This window comes from Amblyomma mixtum, chromosome 10 (genome assembly GCF_055824585.1).
Source record: "Amblyomma mixtum isolate Tamu chromosome 10, ASM5582458v1, whole genome shotgun sequence".
NCBI lineage: Eukaryota > Metazoa > Arthropoda > Arachnida > Ixodida > Ixodidae > Amblyomma > Amblyomma mixtum.
In genome coordinates this window covers 140342820-140358550 of record NC_143021.1, presented here as the reverse complement: position 1 = coordinate 140358550, position 15731 = coordinate 140342820, and positions in this window count along the sequence as shown.

The following is a 15731-nucleotide window of genomic DNA, read 5'->3' as shown; positions in this document are numbered from 1 at the left end:
CCTCTATCGAACTGAAGTCTGAAATACGCCAGCTGCAGAGACTTAGCGGTGCACTTGATCGCGCATCATGTTTGATTTCTGGCACCCAGCGGCATCGTACAAGGACACTTGTGGCGAATGCCCTTTTCAACACCTGGCGCAAGGAGCACGGAAAATTTTGACCCTTCTAATTTCTAATGCTGATGCAGAGCGCGTGTCGTCTTCCGTGAACTTGACAAAAAGATATCCGTAACAAAATGAACCTGGACTTGCTTATGGCGATTCTGCGAATCAAATTTGCGCTACGACTCCAAGAAAGAACAGCATCATCGTTTAACGTTCGTGCTGAGTTTTTGAATAGAATGTGCCGAAAGTACTCTGGCAAGAACACTATCTACTCTAGATAAACTACGCGGACTGAATTTTTATTTATTTGCAACTACCTGAGGCTTGAAGGCCAAGCAAGAGACCCAAACTTCCGTGCTCTTTATTTGCTCTGTGTTTTTGTGTTGATTCAAAATGATATTTATTGTTCATTAATAAAAGTTGCTTATAATAATGGTTCTTTTCTACTTAGCCACGAATTTGGCGCCAAGATCAGATGGCGTGGCTACTTTTGGCTAGTTTTAGCTTCAGTTATGGCTTTTTGAAATATGTCCAACGGCGAACCTGCCTGTCGCTCGCTAGCCCATTCGCTTGCACACGCCTATGATAACGCTCGCCACTTGTGTTCGCCAATTTTCGGCCATAATAAAGCAATAAAGAAGTGATTACAAAGCCGCAAACAGCGCATTTAGAGCGCCAGTCGTGCGCTGCTGGCTCCGTATACAGTAGAATGGTCAGAGAAGACGCTTTTAACTTGGAGCGAGCAATGAGTGGGGAAAAAAGATTTTAGAAGGACCCTTACGCTTCGCCTTAAGAGTAGATGCAATAGCGCCTTGCCCTCCTTTATCTTTCTTTCTCGTTTATTTATTACAAAGCACCGATTGCCAATCACTATCTAGGTTACCCATTTCAACATATTACGTTACCTACTGACGTGCGCACGATTTGTTTCCGTGCAATGAAGGCCCGTAACACCGCCTTTTTCATTTCGCTGCTCATATTGAGCTTTAATTACTAATGACTATACGACCACTACACATCTCCAATGCACCTTACAAGTTCATAAACGGAGCAGGTTCGACCCCCGGTGCCAGATGATTTCTTTTTTCAGTTTCGTTTGAAACTTCTAGTACTCTTTCCGACTGACACACGGCAACGGCCGACGACACCAGGTTTTCAGCGGAACAAGCTATCGGGTGATATAGGCAACAAGCTGCGCGGCCGTAACTCACTTCTGAGTGGGCTATCAAACAGTCAATTCGTGCATGAGATATCGCTAGCGCGAACACGTGTTGCCCAACTGTTTAAGGTGCTGTGCGTTTGGTGGTCATCATTAACGTTAGTGGCGTGTCTTAAATACACGGGAAAAATATGTGTTTGGACTACGAGTGCTATATGCAGTAACTTGAAGGAATCAGAAATAAAATGGATTTGGAACACTTTTATTCAACTCGTGACTAGTGGAATGTTCGTGCAAGGCGATCACTTGCACTATCCGCCGTGGCATTGAGTTGTAGAGCAATGTAATCCCTTCTGGCCGTCTACGTAAACACCTCCCATTCATCCTTCACTGCATCGCATAAGGAGTCGGCCGTAGTGGGAATATCAAGGCGGGTGCTGGGTGGTCGTTTGATTAGGCCCCGTACATTTTCTATTGGGTTGAGGTCAGCTACTTTGGGGGGCCAGTGTAGCTGGCGCACTACGTAGCTGTCACTTTACGGGTAGTGTGAACTGGACTTCTGTCCTGTTGGATCTGAAAGACACCATCAGGGAAAGGGCCGTCAAGAACAAATGGCAACAGGTGGTGAGTGATAATGTTGCAGTACTCTTCTGACGTAAATGGCCCTTCGATGCGGACAAGCGGGCCGAGCCCATCCTTTGCTGATCGCCCCGCCCCCCACACGTTTACAGTGCACCTCCCGCTGCAAAAAATGCTTTGGGTGTATACCGGGAGGTACTTAAAAGTAGAGAAATAAGAACGATGTTTTATATTAGTAAGCAATGCATGTTGCACTCAAAGAGAGGAAATAGCGTGTGAAATCATTAAAAGGAACATTCGACAGGAAAAGGAGGAGTGGCGTAGACACGACACATGCAGGGACTGACTATACTGAGGCGTACTGAAGGGAACGTATTTTTGCCAGTACCAAACAAGCATGCTCACATAATTACACACAAAATAACCAAAGCACAACTTACTGAATCAAAACAATTAACTCTGCTTTACAAAATTCACCACGGGCGTACTACATACAACACCAGCGCGCGTTATAGAAGCCTAGGTGGCCGAACCTACCCTGACGCCTACCATAACCCAATATGCAGGGTGCAACCGGCATGGGTATACTACCAAATCCTTGTCTTTTAGAGTAAAGTTATACATAATATTAAAATAGAAATCAAAAAGAAGATTGCTTCGACATCGTATGGAGGCCAGCGCTACTACTTTATCGACGAAGACGCAGCTTCGCCCGAGTTCGAGGTCTCTCTATTTAAACATGCATATAATTTGGGCATGGCATAACGAAGGCGAAAATTCTGCGCAAAGGGAGGTAAGCAGAGTAAAACTAATTACATATACCTTACAAAAAGCGATATGAAATAGACGAATTACACGCAGAGTTTTCAGGGTGTCACTCTAGAAATTTGCTGAAGATCACCGGAGAGCAGAATGACCGTATCTAAAATTTTAGCCCCGAACAGGGTAGGAGATTTAACCTTCAAAATAAGCGTTTGTTTAGAGAGGCACCTTCTATTCAGAAAAAGCTTCGTTTAGAAATAAACACACGATTTCTGCAGTAGACTTAAGCGTGCTCACCTGCAGCTGAGTGGTCGCCGCACACGCCGTTGGTGGTCCCAGCGAGTGCTGAAAGTTGATTAGTCTGAGAAGACAACTTCGCCCCAGTTTTCCACTGACCACTTCTCAACGACTTGTGCAACGGTCAACCTTTCTTTGCGCTGTTTTTCTTTGAGGAGCGGCTTTTGGGCTGCCACACAGCTCTGGAGACCTGCTTCGTGCAGTCTCCGCCGTATCATCTTGCATGAAACATTGAGAGCAAGAGCGTCCTTTAGTTTATTTATTTATTTATTTACAATACTGCTGGTCTTATTGCAAGACCATAGCAGGAGCAATTAGTACAGTGCAAAAAAGGAAACAAATATAAACATATTATTCAAAGGCAGCAAACATGGCATAAAAGCAAAGGTAGGGAAAGTGAATTGGCCATAGCGAAAGGAACCTGGGGTTCTTTAACGTGCACTGACATCGCACAGTACACGGGCCTCGAATTTCTCCTCCAAAGAAATTCAGCCGCCGCGGCCGGGATCGAACCCGCGTTTTTCGGGCCAGCAGCCGAGCACCAAAGCCACTGAGCCACCGCGGCGGCTGCAAGGAATGTTAGGGAATCTGTGCGCTTGTATTTATTGTGAATTATTCGCAGGGCTTTGCGTTGTATAGCCTCAAGTTTTGTGATCTTAGTTATTGATTGGGGGAACCAGACTGTGTTCGCGTATTCTAAGACTGGCCTTACAAGGGTTTTGTAGGCCAGGAGTTTAGAAGATACTGGTGCGGACCGCAAGCGTCTCCTGATAAAGAGAAGTTTCCGTAAAGCAGTAGACGTGATATTAGCAATGTGAGAGTCCCACCTCAGGTCAGAAGACAGCGTAATACCTAGATATTTATGGTGTTTAATTTTTGGTTAATGGAACGCCGTTTACAGAGTAAGAAAAGCAAAACGGGAATTTTTTTCTTGTTACTGTCATACAAACGGATTTTTTAGTGTTTATTGCCATTTGCCACGTGTTACACCATTCTGTTATTTTTTTTAAAGAACTGTTTTACGACAGATGGTCTTCGCGGTTGTTAATTGTTTTGTGAAGAACTCAGTCATCTGCGAAGAGCTTAATGCTGCAATCAATGTCATTAGTTATGTCATTGATGAAGAGGAGAAATAACAATGGACCAAGGACTGATCCCTGAGGAACGCCCGACGTTACTGGAACTGTTTTGGATGAAACATACTCAAAAACCACAACCTGAGACCGATTTGACAAAAGAAATCTTCTAACCAAGATAGTAATTCGCCTTCCCCGATAGCAGTTTTTAGTTTTCCTAGCAGCTTATTCTGTGATACAGAGTCGAATGCCTTTGAAAAATCGAGCAATATTAAGTATGTCTGGCTACAGTTATTAATATTAAGTGCTAGATCGTGTACAACCTCTGTTAGTTGAGTAACGGTTGATAACCCGCGTCGGAATCCATGCTGATGGGGTGTCAATATACTATTGCGCTCCAGGAATAAGGTTATGTGCTTCGAAATTATGTGTCCCAAAATTTTACGTGATGTACTTGTAAGAGAGATTGGCCTATAGTTTGAGGGTGAGGTAGTGTCCCCTGATTTATGAATAGGTATGATCTTTGCCATTTTCCAGTCTCTGGGCGTACTTGCTACACCATTCGGCATATCTTTTTAAAAACTCATTTGGAATATCATCCGGACCTGTTGATTTTTTTGGATCTAGGTTCAGCAGAAGATTGAAAATCCCGTCATCGGTAATTCTGAGAGGTTCAATATTTAGCAGGGACAAATTGCAGGAGTCGGGGATGATGCCGTTATCTTTAGTAAAGACTGAAAAGAAGAAATCGTTGTACATATTAGCAGTATTGGCCTTATCTTCTACAGAGAGACCGGACTGCGCCGTTTTACGGCCACGAAAATGGCTCCAAAACCTGTGTGGATTATTTCTCAAAAAAGTTGGGAAAGTTACATTGAAGTAGTAGTCTTTCGCTTGTTTCGTGACCTGCTTGAGCTTTTCAACGGCACTGCTTAATTTAGATTTCCTCAAATGACTACCACCTTTGGTCTTGATAGCTTTGCGTAACCTGTTTACATGACGCTGCGCGTGAATGACGTCTCTATATAGTGATCCAAGGGTTATTTTTAGCGATGCGTTTGATCTTCAGCGGGACAAAGTTAGTCATACAGTAATGTACAGCGCGTTTAAAGATAAGCCATGCCGCGTCTATGTTTGCAGATCTGTCTGATGCGCTCTCGGCAAAGCTGTCGAATTCATGGGCGAGATAAGTTAGGATCGCTGCGTCGTCTGCCTTTGCAAAGTTTTTTATGGTGGTGGTTGGACAGTGGCATGTCATGGTGCATTGTAGCGGTAATTCACAAACTGGGATTTTATGGTCTGAGATGCCTTCGATTACGTGGGTTGCAACACGATGGACGGGGAAATGTTCACTGATTAAAATCAAATCAAGAATGTGTTTTAAGGCGAAAGCCTTTAATGTCTCATCGTTATAAGCAGCAGTTGTCGACAGAAATGTCACACTTTTCAGTTGGCCGAAACGGTCGTGACATCACAGTGCGCCAATTTCAAACGGGGCCAATTGTACTTTGGCTAGTAACCATGCAACCAATTGAAGGGATCATATAGTGATGCTCCAAGTAAGTGTGACTGAGCTTAGTTAATTGCTTAATTACCCAATTAGCCTAATTAACTTTCTTAGTCAGGCCATATAAGTAAATAAAACCGAATAGGAAATTGGTCGAGCTCGGGAATCGTACCCCGGTCTTCGGAGTGCTAGACGAGCATGCTATCCACTCCGCCATGCCAGCTCGATGGTTTGGAATGAACAAAGGCGCGTCTAGTGAATACGTGTCTTCGCTCACTGCCATCCTCCTTCCTTCCCTTCCGGAGAGGTTTAGGTGTCCACCGAGATATGAGAGACAGATACATTTCCTTTCCTCAAAAACCAATTTACCGACGATCGAGGCGTAGAACCGAATGGTGGTGGTGGTGGAAAACATTTATGTACAGGTATAATACAGGAGGTTATGCATGAGCTGACCCAGAGGGGGCCAGCCCTTACAAATACTAGGTGGAGGTCCCTAGTTCGGGACCCCAGTGGCATCGGCCGCCGCCCAGGATCGCGCGACCAAGGCCCGTTGGGCCTGCAGGTCAGAGCAGCCGAGCAGGGTCGCCTCCCAGTCCTCCCGGGTTGGGTTGGGGTAGAACCGAATGGGCGATGGCGTTCTATGGACAGCCTGGCAGCGTTGCAAGACGCTGTCGCGTTCCACTCTCAGAGGCGAAGCTTAACATCTTAACCACACATCAGTGACCGCACTTTAGGTGAAAAAAGTGCAGCCCCCCTGAATTTTGACTGGTTTCCACCGAGATATGTGAGACAGTTACTGCGTAATTTCCTTTCCTCAAATACAATTTTCATTTTCTTCATTACGTGCCATCTTTGTCTTCCTTATTTCACTCCCACTTCCTCCCTTCCTGTACGGTGCGGTTCAGGTGTCCACCGAGATGACAGAGAATTACTGCGCCATTTCCTTTCCTCAGAAAGCGTTGCGTTCAAACGGCAAGGCATCGCGCCGAACGGCTGGTGGCGTTCCGTGGACTCCCTGCCAGCGCTACAACACGCTGTCGCATTCCACTCCTAAAGGCGAAGCTTAAGCATAATTAATTAGAAGTTAATTAGTGTTCAGGCATTAATCAGTAATTAACCATTAATTAGTGATTTGTCATCACTTAGGAATTAGTACTCAATTACATGTGACGCCACCAGTGCCACAGAAGCAGTCAAAATGGTGCGGAAAACGCTTTCGCCTCTACGCACTTTAGACAGCCAAAGTGCCCCCTGAATTTTTGTTGAGCCTTGTACGCGTGTAGGGTCGAAAACGATTTGATGGAGGTGAAAGTTTATCATCAAATTAATTACAGCGTCGGAGATAATTGAAGTGTGATGCATGATAGTCCAGTCGACATCTGGTAGGTTAAAATCGCCCATTAGAATGATTCGTGAGTTACAACAGTATTGCTGGAGGAAATCTTGAATTACCGATATGCATTCGTGTCCAGAAGAAGGGCTTCTGTAGAAGCAGCCAATTATAATGTTGATGTTGTTGCAAATAACTTTGCAGAAAACAGCTTCAGCGCCGGTTACTTCAGGAAGCATGACAAATGGGATGCGCTTTTGTATCGTAAGTGCCACGCCACCACCGCGGGAGGCGCAATCCTTTCGGACAAGTTCGTAGTTCGGTGGAACAATTTAATCATGATTTTCTTTAAAATTTCTCTGAAACATATGGAGTGCCTGCCAATTTTAGGCGACCAATAAAGTGTTGCACTACAGTGTTTTAAACAAAATTAAATGCCTAATGCTGGACATATTTTGTTCAGTAACTGTTACAAAAGATGTATCTACGTTTGCAACCACCATGCCTGTATTTTTTCATTTCTTTCATTTCTGAAATATTGCCGTTTAGCATACAGCATGTTACTGGAAGATTTTAAGTAATTTAAAAAAACAGCCTTTCGGAGGTAAAATGTTTTTTTTTTCCTTCGCGCAGTGATCAGGGGCCGTAGCAGGCGCTATAAAAGAGGTTCCAAATGCTGTTTAAGGCAATAAATAACTAATATTTGCTCATTAACTTTTTATTTTTTGTATTTAGTTGTCTGTTTGTAATACGGAAATTGTAGAGGATCATCAGTGAACCCGATATCCGACGTTAGATTTACGAAAATGGAATTGCGCCCAGAACTACAGCGCTCAGAATCTCCGCTGTCCAGACGCGCGCAACGGGCTGCGTGCAGCAACTGCGCGCCGACGTCGGACTATATTCGCGCCTTAACGCCCCCGTGTTGACGTAACTCATAGCTGGGCACGTCACACACACGCCGCATTTGATCTGCGGCTCGAGCGGGAAGTGGCTCGCCGTAGCCACCGTCTGCGTTCATGCTCCTTGCCCGCCAAATGTGAGAGAGCGGGAGAAAAACTTTATTATGGCAATTGTGTTGACCCCCCTTGGGTCCCTGGACCACCGCACGGTCCCACTCTACGTCGGAACGTTCATGTGGTGTTTGTTCTGTGAAAGGCAATTACCCGATCCCAGCGCGCGCCGCCGTGACTTCCGAAAAGATAAAAGGGAGAAATGTGTAGCCCAGAAACCAGCAATATCAAGTTCTTTTGGAGCGCGTTAGCATCAGCTCTTTTATCCTTTCCGCCACTCAACGTGGCTGCAGCTGCGTATGGCCATTTTTGGACGGCTGAGAAAGTAGACATGGTTATTGCAAACGCAAACGCGGATGGAAACCTCACTTTAGCCACTCGGCTGCATACTGCACGTTACCCCGGTCTTCGCGTACCATCACATCCTCCGTTCGAAATGGTGTTCAACCGTTTTGGCACCAACTGAGCGGTGCGTCCTCAAAGAAGTAGACGGCACCATGTCCTGAGCGAAGATTTTGAGCCACAGACGAGTGCGAGAGAAGTCGCTGATGCATGTCAAAGCAATGCCGCTTCAGTTTGGAGAGTGTTATCTAAACATAAGTTGTACCCGTATCACCCACCTCTACATCGGTGACTCACGGACAGCGACTTCCAGTGGAGGCTGAACCTCTGCAACCGGCACATCTCCAGTGTGACAAAGATGAAAATTTTCTGAATATTGTGGACTGGACCGGCGAGGCGCACTTCGATAGAGATGGGGAGCTAACTTACACAACGCGTACTACTGGTCAATAGGAAACCCACACTGGCTGCGAGAACAGAGGCACCATTGGCAATTTTCTCCAAATGTGTGGTGTGGAATTTTTAGCAGCCGCATCTGTAGGCCATATTTTATTGAAGGAAACGTGACAGCCAAGCATTGTACAGACTGCATTCTAAAGGATGTGGTTGCGCACTTCTTTTCGGACCTTCCATTCAGCGTTGTGCGTTCGATGTGGTACCAACATTGCCAACACGATGGAGCGCCACCACATTCTTCTTCTTATGCTGTGCGTTTTCTTGACGTTAACTTTCTTTCGCAATGAATTGGGCGCGGCGGGTCCATTCCATGGCCACCAAAGTCACCAGATATGACCCCATTGGACTTTTTTTTCTTTGAGGGCATGTAAAAATCGAGGTGCATCAAACACCTCCAGCAAGGCTCCAGGACCTCAAGGGCAGAATCCCCGCAGCGCTGGCTAACGTTCTATGCGTTCAGTGAACGATCGCGCGCAGTTATGCATAGACGACAAGGACACCATTTTGAGCCTTTGCTCTGAGCCCCTCAGCGTTCCTATAAATAAATAAATGTTTTATGACTGCAGCCACAGTGTATGTCTGGCTGTGTTTTGAGAGATCGACGCCTAAGAAGCCGTAAAAAGTTTTTCAAAAGCGATCTCGGCGGTATCAAAAAGCAAAACTATTTCTCAACGGGCAAGACATTCGCCGGATCGCAGGTCACGGATGCACTCGGCGCAAGTGATGACAAGTCACATTTGCGCAGGCGAGGAAACTCCAGCGGATGATGAACACGGCGCCGCTAGCCGCTGTTCGAACCGCAGGTAGAGCGCAAGGTGCGTGTCACATGTTCAGCTGCGAGTGACGTCATCACAGGGGCGTGAGTTTGCGGCTCGCAGCTGCCGCACGGAGCCCGATGCGCGCGTCTGGAAAGCGGAGATTCTGTGCGCTGCAGTTCAGCGCACATTTGCATTTTCGTAAATCTAACGACGGATATCGGGTTGACTCATGAACCTGTACAATTTCCTAATTACATTTAGACACATATCTGCAGTAACTAAAAAGGGAATTAACAAATTTTAGTCAATTATTCCCCTAAACAACGCATGGAACTCACTTCGCGCAATAAATACAATTTTACCCCCAAAACCCTATTTATAAAATTACCGGAAAACCTTCCCTGTAGCACTCTGTATACTTTATGGAAATTTCGTCTGAACAGCTCTTGTGAATGTGCACAACGAATTTCTTCTTCCTGTCTTTCAAAAACCATATGTGTGCTTCCGCAAGTTATCGCCAAAACTATACTTTTTTCAGCCAAAGTGTGAGCGATAGTCCCATGCAGTGGATCTGAAGCCATGGTAGGTAGGTAACAATTATTAAGTAATGGCTTTTACAGCATTGCTATGATTCGCACGTCGCACAAAGACACACGACGCGTAGCTGTGTTCCACGATCACTTGACCACCCTCTGCACGAGCTCGCGTTGCCTTCGTCGTCTGGAGATGGGAGTGTAAGGAGGCTGCCGGGCAACATCCTGCATGCACCGTACGCCCCTTTTAGTGCCTTCTTTGCCCTCATCGGACAGGAGACGTTGTCCTGAGGCGAACCAAACGCTTCGAAACGCCCATGAGACGCCGCACGTAGCCGGTAGTTGACAGCCGAAAAAACTACAGTGTGTCCAAGATAGGCAGCATACGCCTGAGACGCTGCCCTCGCACGCACTTTCCCAGCACAGCCCGAAATATGTGCCAACACATTATGAATGATGGCGTAAGCAGTTCGTTCTGCTGAAAGCTCTGTGTCGGCCGCCGTCCTGAGTCAGTAGGAAAAAATCCCGCATGGTTCTAAGGCCTCACGGCCTCTGCGTGCCAGGCGGGCACGTAACCCTTGGGCCACGGATGAATTTTTTTCTTTCATAGAAACAGTGCCGAAGAGAAAAGTCTAAGCATGCTTACGCCACAAAACACCACGCCACCATACCCCTGCATGACCCCACCTTCAAGAACATCAAAAGCCTGGGAGGCACACACATGCATCCAGATAGGGAGCCAGCTAGGCGGCTCTTGCAGGGCAGCATATACTCCTCGCACCAAAGCGCATTGTTCACGAAACAAAGATTTCGACGACCGTGGTGATTCGGCGGGGCGGTCCGTCATGCGGCTCTTCCAGAGATTATATAGACCCAGCAACATAAGTAGGTCATATAGTAGAACACAGTATTGAAGCGAGAAGCTTCACTACGAGGGTCAGAGCCGAGCTTCGCGTGAGTCGGTACACAGATTTTCCAGTTCTGCGTATCGCGAAACCGAGTGACGACATACGCGGCGCAGGTGGCCGCAGCCGCTGCCGCCGACTCCGTTGTCTGACCTTTCGCCGCAGTCGCCCGCTACTGCGCATGTGCGCCGCCGCTACCGCCACGCGCGCTACTCCTCCTCACCACCGTCTGACCTTTCGATGCAGCCGCGCGCTACTTGAACAGAAACTGCGTCGAGGCTGGGATTGGGAGACGCTACCACTCCGCCACAAAGGCTCAAGGTTTTTAGCGAACAAAGGCGCCTCTAGTGAATGCATGGCTCTCATAAATGAAATTAGAGGAATACAAAAATAAGAATAAGAAAAAAAATTAAAAACAATAAAACAAAAGAAAAAAATAAAACAAAGAAAAACCAAAAATGAAGAAAATAAACAGGAATAAAAAAGTAATGCGAAAAAAATTAAAAATAAAGAACCAGTGAGAAATAAGAGAAATATAAACAAAAACATCAAAAATAAAAAAATAATAAAATATAATAAATAAATAAAAACCAGCAGTGCGTCAGGAACCGATTTCGCCTTGCAGCACTTTACAGAGCCAAAGTGCCCCTGAATTTGTTTTAAAAAAGCGTGAATGTTCAATTTGTGAATTTGAAAACGCTATTTGTTCATGGGCACTGCCTCATTCCGACGATCAGAGGCTCACGACGATGCCGTCTCGCAGTCTGGCGTTCTGTCTCATTGAACAGTGGCTGGGCGAGTGGTGTCCCGAGAGTCCAGCGGGCGCTCTTCGCAGAAGCTTCAACGGCGGCTCGGGCTGCCAGACAGCGGTCAACGCCCTTCATATATAGGCGTGCTCCACGTCTATTTATTCTTCGCGCCAAGGCAGGCGCGCACATACACAGAGTATTAGCTATGAAACTTCCTTCCCGTTTTCCCGGCGGGCGCAAGTCCCCATTGTTCAGGGGTGGAGACTGGCTTCGAGATGCTTCGAGATCATTCTTATGTGGCACCGCTGCTGGCTCGCTAGTGAAAAAGGAGAGGGCCTCGCTTAGCACACTCAAGGCGATGGTGTAGAGAGTGGCAACACATGCAAGGCTAGGCGCTCTCCGGGTTTCTTTTTCCCGTGTTCTGACTACGCGCGCTGGCTAGATCGCTTCCCCGCGTTGCTGTTTCTTTTTTTCAAAAGTGGGCCGAATTTTGTGCCAGTTCCACAAGCTGAAGTATGTAGCCAATCGCTACGGTGTGCCGGTGGTTTTTTCGGCACCGCACAAGTTGGAATTTTTGTGTCGGCGGATCGTATCCGGGAAAATATCCGTGCTAGAATGCACGAAGCATCACGCCACACAGTTTGGCATCTGTTCGAAGAGGGTTGTTTATGAAATCGCCAAGATATTCGGAAGAGTGTACAAAGGTCAAACGGGCCTTTGTACAAACCAACGACTGGAGGAGCACCATCTTTCAATGAAAAAAGGGAAAGGGTCCAGTTTCTCCTTACATTGTGACGCACGCTCTTCGTCTGCGCCATGCCTGCCTTTGCTGGCTAGAACCAAAATCTTGAGGCGCAGTCATGACCAGAGGGTACGTGAGCTGGCAAAGGGTTTTTTCATTGATCGTAAAGGTGCTAAGTGCGTAAGAGATGCTTCAGTAAAATTGTACAAAAAAGAAAAAAAAGGTTGGTGTCATAAGCACTTTAGGCAATGATTTGGCATGAAACAGGGTATAAATATCTTTTCTGAATAAAGTAAGTCGTGAATATGCGCCCGTCCTTGTGCACTACTCGTCCGTGTTTTTTTTAGCAGTTCCCTTGCTTAAGTATGTACGGCCGGCTCTCCCAATAACGTGTTCTCTTAGAGCTTGGTGGTTTGGCTTCAAAGCAGAAGCATTTCAAAATTGAGATGCGTGGCTTTTGTGCAAGAGGTGTAGAGAGGGCAAAACTCATGTCTAGAACGACCTAACTATGTGTTCCGCAGCACCAAAGCCGCTGCGAGCACGAAGGCAGAAATGACAAAGAAACCCTATATGAGCTTAACTGCACATGCTTACCTCCAGACCATCTTTAACCAAATGTTATGGCTAGAAGTGGCGTGTTCAGCCCGAAACCCGCCTAGAACGTGTTCTAGACAAGCGTTTTGCTCTCTGCACAAAAATAGCGCGGTACTTCTAAGACTGGCTCAGTCCGAGAGTGCGTTTGATGTATCAAACACTGTTACAGGTATCCTTTGCATACCAAAGCTCCTCGGAAAGCCGTCCCCAGTGCGCAGCTGCACTCGCAGACCGAAAGAGCTAGTGGGAGCAGGGGCAGCTGCGATTGACTTCCTGGTGAGAGGCCACGTAGGCCTCTTTGGGGATAGTCTTGTACGTCATCTTGCCTTACGAAACGAACACTAAAGCTTAATAGATGGCTTAGCGGCCTAAAGGGCCATTAACTGCGTTCTCTCGCGCGATGTGTACTCTGAGTCGTGAAGAGGCGAAGTCCTTTAGTCAGTACCCAAAGTTGGGCACGTCGGGTGAGTTTTTTTCGCGTCATTCTTCTTAAAAGACGAATACCGGAACGCACACAATGCCGTGACAGGTGCGAAGCCACAGCAACTTCTGTCGCAGAAGCCAAATCAGCAGGAAAACCTGCCTATTCGCGATACTGAGTAGCGTGAGGGAACGCTGGATGTTCTCCAGGCGGCCATTTATTCATTTGCGTGGAGCGGCGGTGGACGTTGAATCTGACGTGATAGTATGGCGATGGAACTGTCCAGACGGACAACTCGCTTAACGTCGATGTCAAGTGCCGAATGATCGCAGGGAACGCCTGCGTTGCCAGTGCGGTGTGCAAGTGCGATCATAAATAATAGTTTGTCGTCCTGAGTGACCGAAAGTTGTGCCGAACTATAGCTTCACTGCAAGCACAGAGCGCTTGCAGCATTTTTGGGCATCGACGCAGACGACACAGGCGAACAGGGGTTTCAAGTGTTGTGAGAATGAAGCATCTAACAAGCATTTCGTTGAAATAAGCTGTTTTAGGTCGTGAAGGTAATGTTCGGTGCTTTTATATTGTTTATTATGTTGTTCGATTTTTTTATTCGAAATTGGCCCATAGCCTAGAGGAATTATTGCAGCGGGAAAGTGTGCAGTGGATGGCACCACAGAAACAACCGAACACAAAAGATCTTACCACAGTGTAACAGATTTATAACTTTGGCAGCCGAAGAAAACATTAGAGTTAAAAAGAAATTGTGACGCTGATTGATTGGCTGATCGACTGGTCGGCTAACCAGAAATGTTAGTGACTAACCTGTCCCCGGTTTTTAAACTCTAATTTGTAAGGGGACCAACGCGAAATCGAAGAAGGGAATCCTTGAAAGCACCGAAGCACCTTCGTAACAAGAAGTAGTAAAACAAGAAAAAAAATGGACACGAAAGCATTCTTAGCTTTTATGAGCACCCATCCGGAGGTGTCTAATTTTACTGCTGCGCCACCGCTCATTAAATGCCCTCTGAAGAACGCATACACTTTTTTTATTTTCTTGATTCAGAACAGCAGTGCCAGTGAAAGTTTGGTTCATGCTTGTGCGGACGCTGACAGCTGCAATTAATTTCTTAAATAATGAAAGAAAAAGTATGCTCAATTAAAATTGAACTCCTTACATACCGCATAAACCTAAAGAAAGACAGCTGGCAAGAGACCCAGGTGTTTGCGATTGTTATCGTATTTCTGTGCGACTCGCTTCTGTGCTCTTAGTAGTGTGCCATTGACGCTCATTGATGGTAGTTCAGGAAGGCAAATGTAAAAGAAAAAGCTAGTGCACCAATCTTAAAACCTAACATATTTCGAAATATCTGCTTCTTTGATGACAGATGCATCGTACCTGAAGAATGACAATCATATTTCTCCTATCTCTGTTTCACAAGCTTTATCACCACGACGTTTTACATGACGAGTTCTTTAAAAGTATCTTCTGGCGGGCTAGTTGGTCTGAATCGTTCATATTTAAAACTGCGCATTCTTGCTCGGTCCTTGGTTTTGTTCGCGCAGTTTTAAATTGGAGTTCTTTAAGCCACCTTGCCTCATTTTCCCGCGCCGTGATCACCACAACAAAGTAAATCGCCCAGTGTGTCAGTTATCTCTTTACGCGCAATCATTCATACCTAGAGCCATAAGTGACTGGAATAACCTGCCATCAGATATTGCTACCGAGGTTCACCCAGACATATCTCACAAAATGCTGCTTACTCACATAAGAATGAGGTATCCCTGTGCACCACTGTCTCTTTACAGAGTTAATAATCCTTCTTTTTTTGCTCCCTCGAAAACCACTACCTTCTTTCCGATTTTTTTTTGTATTCTTAATCTGCGCTCTAACAGTATTTTTTTCTGCGTTGTTTTTATATTGTTAATCTCAGCTGTTTGCATTTTTTAGTTTTTGTTGCGTTGTATTGCTGTTGTGGTTTTTGTTTTTAAATTTGTTTTTTCTGTAGTTCAAAAATGGTGTCAGTATTTTAATTTTCTCTCTTTTCTCCACCTGATTTTGAACAAATTGTCATCAAAGTGCTTCGTGTGTCGCCCCAATGTAATAACCTCCCCGGAGGGCTTTTAGGGTATTTGAATAAATAAATATCGGGTAAACTGGCGGCTTCATGAAACTTGTCAAATGTTGGAGCGACTGCATCAATTTCAACGTTGCCTAGTGCCGCCGCCGCGGTGGCTCAGTGGTTATGGTGCTCGTCTGCTGACCCGGAAGACACGGGTTCAATCCCGGCCGTGGTGGTTGAATTTCTATGGAGGCGAAATTCTAGAGGCCCGTGTATTGTGCGATGTCAGCGCACGTTAAAGAACCTCAGGTGGTCGAAATTACCGGAACCCTTCACTACG